The following is a 13395-nucleotide window of genomic DNA, read 5'->3' on the forward strand; positions in this document are numbered from 1 at the left end:
CTGCTGGCGGCGGGGGAAGAGCCGGGCTTTAAAAACAACCCCCGCCCCCTTCCTCCCCCAGATGGTAATTCAGCTGCCCCGGCCCGCAGACGCCTCCGCCCGAGCGCCCTGCCTAGGGCAGTTCATTGGCAGCGCCCGCCCGCCCGGCGCCGCCCCCTTTGGAAGTCAATCAGGGCGTTGTTGGTGGAGCGCAGAGCTGCACGCGAAGGGCCCGGAGCCACCGCACGGGCTGCCCAGACTCCCCCCGTCAGTCGCCACCCCAGGGCAGCCAGCTGGCAGGGGCGGCAGGTTTCTATAACTTTTGGTGGTGCCTGGAAGGGGTCCAAGTCCCGCCCCCCCCCACACCTGTCTAAGGCTCTGGGAGGGAGTTTGGGTGTGGGAGGGGGTGGGGGGTGCAGGCTCTGGGAGGGAGCTGGGTGTGGGCTCTGGGCTGGGGCAAGGGGTTGGGGTGCAGGAGGGAGTGTGGGGGGTGCAGGCTCTGGGAGGGAGTTTGGGTGTGGGGGGTGCAGGCTCTGGGAGGGAGCTGGGTGTGGGCTCTGGGCTGGGGCAAGGGGTTGGGGTGCAGTGCTTATCTCGGGCAGCTCCCAAAAGCGACCCACACACCCCTCTGGCAGCGGCGGCGGGGTTGCGGGGGTCTCTGCATGCTGCTTCCTGCAGGCACCGGCCCCACAGCTCCCATTGGCTGCAGTTCCCGGCCCATGGGAGCTGTGGAGTTGGTGCTCTGGGTGGGGGCAGTGTGCAGAGACACACATCCCCCCGTGGGGCCACAGGGACGTGCTGGCCGCTTCCAGCTGTGGCGTGGAATGAGGATGGGCTGGAAGCTGCCTGAGCCCAGGGGCCCTTTTGAATCGCATGAGGGTGGCAGGCGGGGCCAGGGGAGAGACCCGGCCCCAAATATTGGTGGAGCTGGGCCCCTGGGCCCTGAATATTTCTGTGCCTTCCCCACTACCTGCAGCTGAATTCTCCCTGAGAGACCCATTTCCCACCACTGGCACATGGGGGCAGCAGAGAGGCTGCAGCACAGAGGGCAAGTGAGTTGTATCAGGGGCCAGCCCAGCAGATGGGTTTGAGGTACAAGGTACTGGCTGCTGGATTCATAGCAAGTGATTATTATTTTGCCAGTTCCCATACAGTGCCACATGGGTGTTCATGGCCTGTAGAGGCATCCATAGATGCTGTAGGCCTGATATAGCAAACAGCTATACACATGATGTCCATTAGGACTACTCACATCAGGAAAGTTACTTCTCAGCATTAGGATTCACAGGATCAGACCCTATCTTCGTTCCCATGCCTAGATAGTAGGGCAAATGTAGACATAGAAATCCCTAAACTGACAGGTGGCTGAGCCAGTGAGCTTACCAACCTAAGCCCCCAGTCCTGCAAGTGAATATGGGCTCCATGAACCAGCCCAGAGCCCCTTGGCTTCATTGGACTCAGAGCATGTGTACAGGTCTCTGGTGTTCAGCACTCTGGGCCCAAAGTGCTTGGGTGAGAGCCTTTTCCTTATACAATGACAGACACGGATCCAACTGCCTTTGTTTCATCACAGACATGGCCCTCTGCAGTACTCCTCCCCCGGACTTCCTGTCTGAGAAGCTAAACCTTTTAAAGATACAGTCCCCAATACATTACAGCTTCCTTTCCCAGCCAAATCTTGATAATAGTAACACTTAACAACCCTTGTGTAATACACAATTTCAAATACTTATATCCAACCTACCATCTAAATTGACTAACCATGTTCAGTAGATCTCTAAAGTGCTTTGCACTGTTGCTTCAACATGTGGATCTCCTTTGAAATACCAGTCCATTTGTTCAGGCAGTTTTATGTCCTGGAGCTTTGTTGTCATGACCTGGTTGTTGCTTAACTGAGCAGTTCAGGCAAAACAGAAAACTCAGGGCCCCTCTCTCCCTCCTGGAAGCAGGAAAAGGTGTTGCCCATTCCCCTCAGCATATGTCTGTCTAGGGTAAAAATCATAAGACTTCAGGGCAACCTCATGTGACATCATGGATATTGCATCATGTTCATGAAGTGGTAGCAGCGCCCAGGAGCTCAAAACATACTGCTTTTTTTGTTTGGTTTTATCAGTGTCTATCATTACAGATAGCAGTTGGGTGAGGTAATATCTTTTATTGGACCAACTTCTGTTGGTGAGAGAGAGACGCATTTAAGCTTACACTGAGCTCTTCTCTGTAACTTGAAAGCTTGTCTCTTTCACCAACAGAAGTTGGTCCAATAAAAGATATTACCTCACTCACCTTGTCTCCGAAATATCCTGGACCAACATGGCTACAACTACACTGCATCTATCATTACAGGCATTCTCATTCTCAGTTTTCTGTTAAACAAATGTCTGCAGGTGACAAACCATGTTTCATTTCAAAGTGCTAAGTCCAGATCACGTTCTGACTCTGCAGTCATTTTCAGTAGCTGTTTTATTATTTTAACACTACTTTCCACCAAACCAGTGGACTTGGGACGATGAGCTAGTGCTTACATGTCTAAACCCAAACCTGACTGCAAACTACTTAAACCAGTGGTTCTCAAACCTTTGTACTGGGGACCCCTTTCACACAGGAAGCCTCTGAGTGCGACCCCCCCCTTATAAATTAAAAACACTTTTTTATATATTTAACACCATTATAAATGCTGGATGCAAAGTGGGGTTTGGGGTGGAAGCTGACAGCCTGCAACCCCCCATGTAATAACCTCGCAACTCCCTGAGAGGTCCTGACCCCCAGTTTGAGAACCCCTGACTTAACCTTCTGCTCACTGAACTGCGGCCCATTGTCAGATGTTACTGTGTCAGGTATACCATGTCTAACAAAAACAGACTTGACATGCACAGTCGCCTATTTAGCTATAGTGTCTTTGAGTAAAGCTATCTCAGAGAAGGGAGACTAATAATCTAGAACAAGTACTGTACATAGTTTTTTCCTATCAGTGTAAATGAATCTACATCTGCTTTTCCCCAGTTTTTCCTGAGTTACCACAATGGGCTCTTTTGCTTGGCTTGGCCTTATTTTTGGCATATGCAACAAGCCTTGACAGGTTTCTCCCTGTTACTGTTTATTTCAGGGTAATATACAATGTTTCTAGCCTTTCTCCTAGATTTGTCAATCCCTAAATGACCTTCATGTATCCTTTCTATTGCACTTTTCTGTAACACCGTAACAAAATCCCATCTAGGCCTGAGAGTTCCCCCCTTAACTGATGATAGGGGCTACACTATGGTAAGAGCCTTAATCACTTGATGCAGGGTCTTAGCCTGAGCTGTTGTTTTGGCAATCACAGACCACATTTTGTCTGAGACCGGACAGGTTTTTTAACCAGATTGACATGTACAAAATCTAGCTATGGACTTTGCACCCTTGCACTTCTGTCAAATTCTCTATAAAGTGTATCTGTACCCCGTAATCTCTCCCAGATATGTATTTGATTTGGAAAACATACATTTGTAGCAGAAAAAATAATCTCTGTATTCTTTTGACAATGGCAATAAGTAGCTGATGGTCAGTTTCAGCTAACACAGGCCTGCCATAAATGAAGACATTCAACTCTTTACACCCATGGCCTGAGACCAAAGCCACCTCCTCTGTTTGAGCATATGACACTCAGTTTTTGTTAGCATTTGTGATACATCACCCATTAGTCTCCTGTTTTGACCAGGCTGTTTGTAAGGGGACCGTGCTAATACCTCCTTGGAGGCATCCGTGGACAACTTAGTTTTGCACTTCCCATTATAGTATCTCAGGACTGGGGCCTCTTTAATTAAGTCCTTCAGTTTCTCAAATCCTTTATTAAAATTTGCAAGTCCATGTTCATTGGACGTCTTTGCACCGTAGCACTTTCAGATTGCTGGTTTGAGCAGCTAGATAAGGCACAAATTTCCCTACATAGTTCACCATGCCGAGGAATCTTTGTACCCCTTCCTTGTCTGTTGGGGCAGGCGTGTTGGTGGTGGCTTCAGCCTTACGGTTCTCCACCTTTATACCATGCTGTGTTAGCTTCTCGCCCACGTACATTATTTCTGTTCAATGGAATGTATATTTTTGTTTGTTTAGCTTTAGTCTAGCAGCTATTGCTCTTTCCAGAGCCTCTGGTAAAGCGCTTCATTTTTTTTTTCTCCAGAACAAAACAGCAGCTGTGTATACTTCAGTATCCTCTCTACTATCAGAAATTTGTTGTGTTTTCTGATGAAGCAACCCACGTGGCAGTCTGTGGAAACAAGGGCTGCTGAGTGTGCATGGATGTGGACCCTGTTTTTCTCAGGGTGCCACCCAGAACCCTGCTTAAGCATCCAGTATAGAAAAATATTTGGCATTAGCCGTCTCCTCCAAAATTTCTCCCCTTGTAGGGAGTGGAAAATGTTCCATTTTTACATAATTAGTTAATTCTTTTGGGGGCTTTTTTTTTTACAATGACCAACGAGTATACCCACTCTATTGGTTCTATAATTCCCAGCATAAAGAGATGGCCTGTCATCTTGTTTTCATCCTCTTTTTTTAGGGATGGCTGGCTCAGCTAGGGTCTTCCCTTAGGAAAGTGTGGAAAACCGAAACATCTCAAAATGCATGAGGGTGCAACTGGTGAAAAGCTGATTTTTTTCCATAGCAATTTATGGATGTGAATTGTGGGAAGTTAATGATGCTGACAAGAAGAAAACTGAAGCTTTTGAAATATGGTGCTGGCAAAGGCTCTTACAGATTTTCTGGACAGAAAAAAAAGATGAATGTCTATGTTAGAAATATTATTGGAGAGAAGCAGACTCTAATGTTGGAAATCAGCAGCTGCAAACTTATGTACTTTAGTGATATTAGATGTAGAGATGGAAATAACCTTGAGAAAGTTATTATGGAAGGAATGGAGAGTCTTCGTAGTAGGAGATGACCAGCGAGGAGATGAATGGATGGTGTGCAGCAGATCACTGCTGAATGCTCAAAATTAGCAATGGATCATGAAGGCTTCCAAAAATTCAGCTACAGTGACACTAATATTCAGGCATGAATAAATGGATTAAGATGAGAGGAACTTTCTCACAGGTGTGAAAGGTGGGTCGGTTGGGCTCTTTCAGCTCTGTTCTGTACTCTGGTGAGAGCTTCCTTATCCCCTTGAAGATGTCCTCAAACTCTTCCTCAATTGTTTTGGTCCCCTGTCCCACCAATGAGTGCTCTCTCTTGATGAGAGCAAGGACTTGACACACTTTTAACCTAATACTGGATGTTCTTTTCCCTGATACTATCACAGATTGTATCTTTTCCAGTTTGTTATTTACCCCTCCATCGAATTCACATATTCCTTTAGTGGGAATTACCTCACCACTGTAAGCCCTGAGTTTTACCCATTTACCTTTCACCACCTGTGACTTTTCTTTCAGTGTCAATATCACTGTTTCTGGCACAAACATTGGCTTGTGCACCTGTGTCCAACTTAAATCAATAAATGGCTCATTTGCTTTCAGCATGATAGTCCAGTCATCTGCTGCAATGTTATCTGTTCATTGCCCCTCTAAAAAATTAATCTGAGCTTGGGCTGCTGTCATCCTCCTCCTTGTCCACGCTGTGCCAGCTCTGCTGGTGCTCGCAAGCTCTTGTAAAGTGATGTAATCCATTGCAGTTCTTTCATCTTTTCTCATATGCCAGGCATTGCCCTGGTTAGTGCTGGTTGTCACAGTGTGTGTGGCATTCTGTGCTGTTCTTCCTTGACTTTGGCCATGATTACACTACCACTTATGTCGGCAAAATTTACGTCGCTCAGAGGTGTGAAACAAAGCTCCTGCCGACATAGCTTCCGCCGCTCATTGAGGTGGTTTTATTATGTTGATGGGAGAGCTCTCTCCCATCGGCACAGAGCTGCTGCATGAGCGATTTTACAGCTACATCAGTACAGCTGTGCTGCTGTAAGTCCGCTAGTGTAGACACGGCCTTTGAGCGCCACATGTCTTTGTGCCTCAGGTCCCTTTTCTTGTGCTGTTTGGATTCTCAATCCTGTCTCTAGTATCAGAGCACTGTCCACCCCATAAGCTTCATTCTAGACTGGGTGTCTTACATTGCTTGGCAAATTCTAATTGCCTTGTCGAGAGTTATTTCTGGGTTTTCCAGTAGTCTTGGGTCTTTAGACTTAGCTCAGTCACAATATCTTCTATAGTTTCTTTTTGTACCTTTTTGTTAAAAAACACAGCTCTGAATAGGTTTCATTTTTGCTTGGCGTGCTGTACTCCACAAGTTTTCGTGGTTAGCCTCATGTTCCTGAGTTAACTGAAGACTCTTAAACACATCAAGTGCATCAGAACCTGCTATCTCAGAAATAAGGCTGCCTTCTGATTGGCTTCCTTTTCACTGGCACCCATTGCTTGCAGATACAGAGCAAAGTGCTATTTAACTGTCTTCCAGTTGTCTGCCCTATTTCCAGAGTTTCAGCTCTGATGTAGCCGTTAGCAGTTCCATTCTTCCACTCCAGTTATTTTCTTTAATTTCTGTTTATTCCTCGTACCATGTAGAGTCCAGCAATCACTCTGGCCCCAAGGAGCCTGAAAGAGATCCTCTGGATTCTGTAATGCAGTTCCAGTGGCCTCTGTATCACTGAAGATCGGATTCTGCAGCACTGATCCTACACACTTCCTATCTGAGAAGCTAAACCACTTAAAGGTACAGATCCCAGTACCACACGGTCCACCCCCATGGAGCCATTTGCAAGATCAGGGCCTACCATACCAGTATTTTAAAGGGATCCCCAAATATGGACATTTACAGAGTCCCGTTGGCTTCAATGGGATTGGATATCCCTTTGCAGGATCAGGGCCTAACTAGCCCAACCCTAAGTGAAAGGTAGCCATGTGGTGCTAAGTTTTCCAAGTGAAGAGGTACTTGCATTCACGATCAATACAGATAGCTGTGAGTATCCTTAGGATGGAACATTATTTTCCATATCTTTATGAGACACCATAAGACACAGGCAAACACTCATGTTTTGTTAGGCAAAAGTTTTAGGATACATAATCTTACCAGAAACATTTTCCAGGAAAAGAATACAAACAAATAAAAATCAGTGAAAACAGATTTATGTTTGGATTCAAGCATTCCCCTGCTGTGTTTGCAGCCAAAACATTTCAGCCTTGGACTATGGATGAGAGCCATAAAGCAAAACTGACTGTAAACAAAAGTGGCAGTTCTGCGTCTATTTTCACAGTCCAAGATGAGTGAAGAGCAGAAAGTAAAGAAATAGAACAGAGGGCAAAATGTAACACAGGATGTTGATTTAGTTGTTTGTTGTTTTTTAAAATATGATTTTTAACTCGTCAGCATCTTTTAAAATGGAAAAGTTTTGTGAACTTGTGTAATACATGAGCTGAGTGCGTGTGGTCATGTATCCCTCTAGTGGCTGGCCCCTTGCAAGGTTAAGAGCCTGATGCTTAAGCAGAGCTAAAGGAGTTATGCATTGATCCTAAGGGCTTGGGCTTTTGGTATCCTATGGTCCTGAGTTCTTATTATTTTGTTATTTGTTAAGCACAAACAATGTGATGTGTTCCCATGGCCGTGTGCATGTGTCTCTTATGTGGATCCATAGGGTCTCAACACCTCTGAGACTGGGCCTCTGGGCATTCCTACTTCACACCATGAGCTCTGCCCAGTGAGCCCAACTGTGGCAGACTCTTGGTCAGAGACTTCTACATGCTTCAGGGACCAATGCTCCTCAGCATCTCAGTATTTGTAGTGACACCTGGCAGCCTTTCAATACAGAGTAGGATTTATTGTTCAACTGGGACACAGCAGCAGGAAGTCCTTAGGTTAGCATAGAGACATACAGGTTGAGATATAGTCCATTCCAGCCAAGCCAGTGCTTCATCTAGCCAAGCTACCATGGAATCCATTTCTTGCTCTGTCTCTCCATCTCTCTGTCAGTCCCAGGTGAGAGCTGCTGAGTCTCTTTGAAAAGCTAATGCTTATCCTGGCCAACTGAAACTTTCTGTCCCATGTCCAGCTCCTGCAGACCTTTGCTGAGTTCACAGATTCCACCTGCCGGAGATTCCCATGGGTATCAGTAGCTTCCATTTGGGCTTCCATTGACTTTGCAGACCTATTATGTTTCTTGCTCTGCCTCAAGGCAGCTTTTTAACCCTTTTGCACCCACTGGGTAGGAATGCAAAGTATGGAGAGAAACTGAGGCATGCCTAGGAATAATAAAAAATATTTCAGAGAATTCCCACTTTGTCACAGCGTGCAACCACAGATTCATTACAGCTGATTAAAACCTGCTGGGGATGTGTTTGGCGTTTACATTTATTTAGTTTTTTAAAGTATCTCCCATTTCTATCCTTTATTAAATATTTACACACAAGCATGTCCGTATTAAAGTAGGTCTTCAGGCCCGCTTGCCTCAAGTTATCTATATTTCAATGTATGCACAAGTCTTATGCTTTCTTTGCCTTACCTTTTGTGTCAGTATCAGACTGCTATCAGATTAAAATGATATCTGTCCTAGCCCCATAATGATCTCTCTTTACCTCCAGGATTACTAAGTAAAGATGTCTGGAAAAGTAATTGGGGCGGGGTGCAGTGGCATTATCTGCTCCACAGCAGTGCACACAGAGTCAGCTCTGCTTCCCTGTTTCCTTCCCTGGCAGAGGCATAGTCAAAGGCAGGGCCAGAGAAGAGAGAGGAGACATGGGTCACTAACTGGGTTCTAAGGAGTGTAATGATCCCCCAGCTGGGGAAATGTTCGTTTTACTTATGTGACCTTGCCTTGATTTGGGGTAAAGAGCTTCTCTTTCTGGTTGTTGCCGTGTTTTTTGTTTGTTTGCTTGCTGAGCTGTCATTCCACCAGCCTGCAAATCAGTGACTACTGGATCTTATACACTTTCCATTACACACTGCTTTCTTCCACACTTCAGAGGTGGATTCCTGACTGTTCCGACATTGCTCTTGAACCATGCTTGTGTGTGAGACAGTCAGACTGAGTTTGAACAGAGCACACCAAGGCATTGTCGCCGACACCCAGGACAGGAGTACAGCCCTTCTGCAGACTCCACAGTTTGCATTTAAATGTATTTAAAAGCAAAGATACTCTTCTCCCTTTCCTGAATTTCTTCTCCCTGTAGAGTCCTCATGGTGAACCCCGTCTTTTGTCAGCCTCCCACCTTTAGGATCTTCAGTTTTAGACTGCTCTTCCTTAACTCCACATTTGCACTGTAACATGTCTGTGCACGGAAGGTTTGTGCATCCTCCACTGGACGGAATGGGACCTGCTCAGAATTGACTGTAAGTGGCTGGCCTGGAAAGAATTTACGATAAAAATAGGCTCCCTGTTGGGAGTTCAAGGTGCAAACAATCCCATTGTTTCGGTGCCACATTTCAAAAGTAGGTTCAACCTGCTTTTGAATCATTTCTCCTGAGGCTGGCCACAGTGGTACCAGGGCTGTTTGCCAATGTTATTACACCAGTAGGCTTCCAAATAACCAGTGAGCTTCTATGGCCAATATCACATCAAAGGAGTTACTGTTGTGCCTGGAACCCCTCCCATCGTGTTGTGTATATATAAATACTGTTGCTTTAAAATCAGGGTCGACCCTGAAAGAGGCAGCATCCCAAAGCAAGGGCTAATGATTCTGGAGACAACAGGTGTCCACTCATTAGAATTAGGAATACATTTTTATTATATTTTATTACAGTACCAGCCAGGCCTCCCTTGTGCTAGGTTCTGTACAGACACTTAGTAGCTCTATGGAGAAAGGGTTATCTTCTCCGTGGATGTTAACATTGCTGTTACATTCTCTCACCACGTTTTTAGAATAATGCTACAAACTTTCCAGCTCTACAGTGCATGTCATGAGAAGCCAGAATAAATATGAGTGACATTGAGTTCCCCGAAGACCCATACTAGAATAGCCACCATGCTCTTGCCCCGGGTGATTCCAAAGCAAAACGTGGATACTTGCTTAAGTTCTTTATAATTGAAGTTAACAACAACAACAAAACCCTGCAAATTAAAAGTTGCTCCTACAAATAGATGCTCTCCTTCATTACAGTGTTATGTCCAGTAACATCATACTCGTCTCTTCCACTGACCTTGAGGGCAGGCTAATTTAGGCCCAAATTGTGTTTGGTAAAAAGCAGGGTGGGAGAAGGCCTCCCCCCCCGGGGGGGAAGGTAAAGTTCATGAGGAGAACCTCCAAATTCTTTATTTTGTGAGGGAAGGGGCATGGGGGTTGCAAAGGATCTGCTGAAGATCAAGGCATCTGTGAAGTGCCCTTGGTCGTAATCTAACTTCCACAGGTCCCTGCAGCTTCCCCCAGATCTGAATCAGGAATTCTTCCACTGGTGGCTGTCCTTGGAATCCCACCCCCTCACTCACCCACCCATAACCTATTGGTTTTCTATAGCACCCGTCACCTGCTCAGGTGAATGAGTTTTGCATAAAGGGTTCCCAAGTTGATTTCATGGAGCCTTCTCTGGTTATAAAAGGCTCTGATTCAGCCTAGGAGGTTTTATGTGTTTTATATTTTGTTTGTCTAAATCATTCTGGCTTTATCAAAAGGGAAGGTCTTGCTGCATGCCCTATGGGTGGCCAGACACTAGGTTAACCTCATCTTCTCTGGAAGCTCATTTCACAGCCAAACCCTTTCAATGGAGTATTTTTTATCTCTAGCTTTCACAGGCATGAGCTGCATTGTCCCCGAGACGGCTGCCTTAGTGGATGGTGGAGAGTAATGCAGTCATTTACGTAGCTGGGTCCCACTGAAGGCTTTGAAGATCAGACTCAATGTCAACCTGACGGTGAGGTGACGGGCTGTCTCCGGCATGGAGGGGCCTGTAGAACAGGTCATAGAGCCAGGACTCTGATATTTTCAGCGAAGTTCCATGTCTCCAAGATTTTTTTTTAAATTAAAAACTGTTTTTATTTGGATTTAAACACCTCTCTACAGTATTTGGCCTTGAGCTAGAGCACTAGAATCACAAAATGAAACTGACTAAAACCAAAAGGGAAACCAATTAGTCCATTTTCCTTGAACTAAGTGAACTACATAAAGGATCGGAGACTTTGAAAGCTCTTTGCATCTAATAATATGTCATGAATAACACAAGTAAAGAACATTGTTTTAAACACATGGGGTGAAATCCTGGCCTCATTGCCACTGACTTCAGTGAGGCCAGGGTTTTACCCATGTTTTTAGCTTGACAGTGTCCCTTTAAGAGCTGTATCATTGCTACATATAACTAAAAGTGTTGGTGGAGGGTCTGTCTCGCCAGGTTTTTGTACTGGCACCCATGGGCGTAGTGGATATTCATCTTGAGGCAAATCAGCCATTGTTTCACTGGGATTTCCCAGTGATAGCGGCTTCCAGGACTCAGGCTTTAGCAAATGAGCCTGGCAGCTACACATTGACGCTCACTGGCTTCCTTTGTTTTATCGCTTGAGAAAGGGTGGTGCTGAAAAAGAACCCCTCTGCTACAGAGCCAGCCTCCTGCATGGTAGCATCCATGGAAATACTCCCATTGCATTCAATGAGAATTGGATCGGACCCAGGAAAAGTCCCCAAAGAATGGTGGCAAATTGTGGCTATCAGAGGCATGCAGAAGGCAAGCAGTTCTCCAGCCATTCTACTGTCACTAGGGTGGAGCAATGCTGTGCATCCACTGTCGTTGGTTTCAGAAATGTCACCTTTTCTCACGTTACTAGAACCTCTTCTTACACCAAGTTACTGGCAGCCACAAAAATATATTGTTTGGTTGGTTGTTTTTCAGAAATGAAAAGTGACTGCATAGAAACATCTTATGCAAACCTCTGAGGAAGCCTAACAGCATTTTGCCACATGAATTCATTTTCACTGAAGCAGCAGAGACTTGTGATCTGGCACTCAGACTTTATCCCAGCAATAGAGTTGCATTGACCAGACATCAAAAGCAACATGTTGAATTTGGTCAAGCAGCACAAGTTGTCAGCATTTGGAAACTGATTATGTTAGCAAGTGGCTACCAGCAGAGAAATTTACATGCTTGCACATGGTTACTCCCCTCCCCCCCGACTGTCATTAGCAATGCTTTTCTCTTTAGGTTTCAGCTGTCCTTAAAACAGCCATGACATCTGGCCTGACAAAGACAACAAATACATGATCTCAGTAGAGTAAATGATTTCAGGGGCAGAGGGGGAAGAAACAGTGACAGGGCATTCCTTGGCAGGAGCATTGGAACACTCAGTTCAGAGAGCAAGAGCTGCAGGAATAAAAATACCAGTAAGAACACTAGATCTCCGAATGCCTGAACACGCCGAGAGAGCGCCTTTACTTTTAAAGGAAAGGTAATGTGTTGCTGTATTGCCCTAGCCATATACCATAAATAAAATGTGTACTAATGATACCCTAATACATTTACATTTCCTGACAAATTCTAAATGGCACTGATTTTATTCAGGTTTCACAAGATTATACAGTAATATTTTGATGCAACTGTCTTTACTATCAGATAAACAGGCAACTTTAAAGGCAGCCTGCCAAGTAATCTGGCGAAAACAAACTGACAACTTCAAAGAGTTTGATTCTGATAAGCAATGTCCTATGGATTCTAAAGGTGTGACATTCAAAAGCACTCCACTATTGGACTTTGATAGGAGCTCAGCTAGGCCAATGCAGAACGCTTTGGAGAATGACACCCTATATAGCCTGGGGTTCATTCAGTCTTTCCCACATTAATTAAAGGCAATGGAGTTATCCCAAGGATAAATTTAGCTCACATAGATTTAACCCACAGCTATTATTGAGTAATCAAAATAGAAAAAGCAATCACTGTTCAGCAGGACTTATAGGGCCAACATTTCCAAAGCAGAACTCTTAATTTTGCTATAATTTTAAATTGGGTTTAATCAAATGAGGTTGAGGCCCCTTTAAAAAGGCCACCATATTGTCTGCTCTCCTATGTATAGCCAGCGGGTGGAGCTATGCTAATATCCTCAGTGATGGATATTGACACACAGTCAGAGAAGTAAATGCGGCAGAGCCAGGCTGTCTGGGCTCCATTAAAAGAAACATACAGGGGAAAACATCACTGTTCAAAAATCAAAGGGCCGAAGCCTGGGAAAGACAAATGTTATTTTTCCAGTGTCTGAGCAATGGAAAGTAGTAAGTAAAAATAAATAAATATTAAAGCAAATGAAAAGTAACTTGGCTGTTTCTTGAATAAACGTGTCATCTACATATTAACTCTCTGTGTGTAGTGGAGTTATCATGTAATCTTAGTCCGCCAGAGGAAGCCCTTCTGTAACAGGTGCTGCAATATTTTCAATGCCAGACATTAGGAAGGGCAATTTCTGACAGTATTTCAGAAATTTGATTTTTTTAAACAAAGATGCATGAGTGCAAAGTTTTGTTTAGAGCAGGAGCAGTCTGGTCAGTTTCATTC

The 13395-nt window shown here is 44.9% G+C and overlaps 1 long non-coding RNA gene across 1 annotated transcript; it reads left to right on the forward strand.

Moving 5' to 3' along the window:
* The first annotated feature begins 93 nt into the window (after positions 1–93).
* Positions 94–13055, forward strand: LOC123377871. The gene is made up of 3 exons (XR_006582372.1): positions 94–288; positions 10649–10776; positions 11746–13055. It is a non-coding gene; the product is annotated as an uncharacterized LOC123377871 (long non-coding RNA).
* Positions 13056–13395: the final 340 nt, after the last annotated feature.

Source organism: Mauremys mutica, chromosome 9, assembly GCF_020497125.1.
Source record: "Mauremys mutica isolate MM-2020 ecotype Southern chromosome 9, ASM2049712v1, whole genome shotgun sequence".
Taxonomy (NCBI): Eukaryota; Metazoa; Chordata; order Testudines; family Geoemydidae; genus Mauremys; species Mauremys mutica.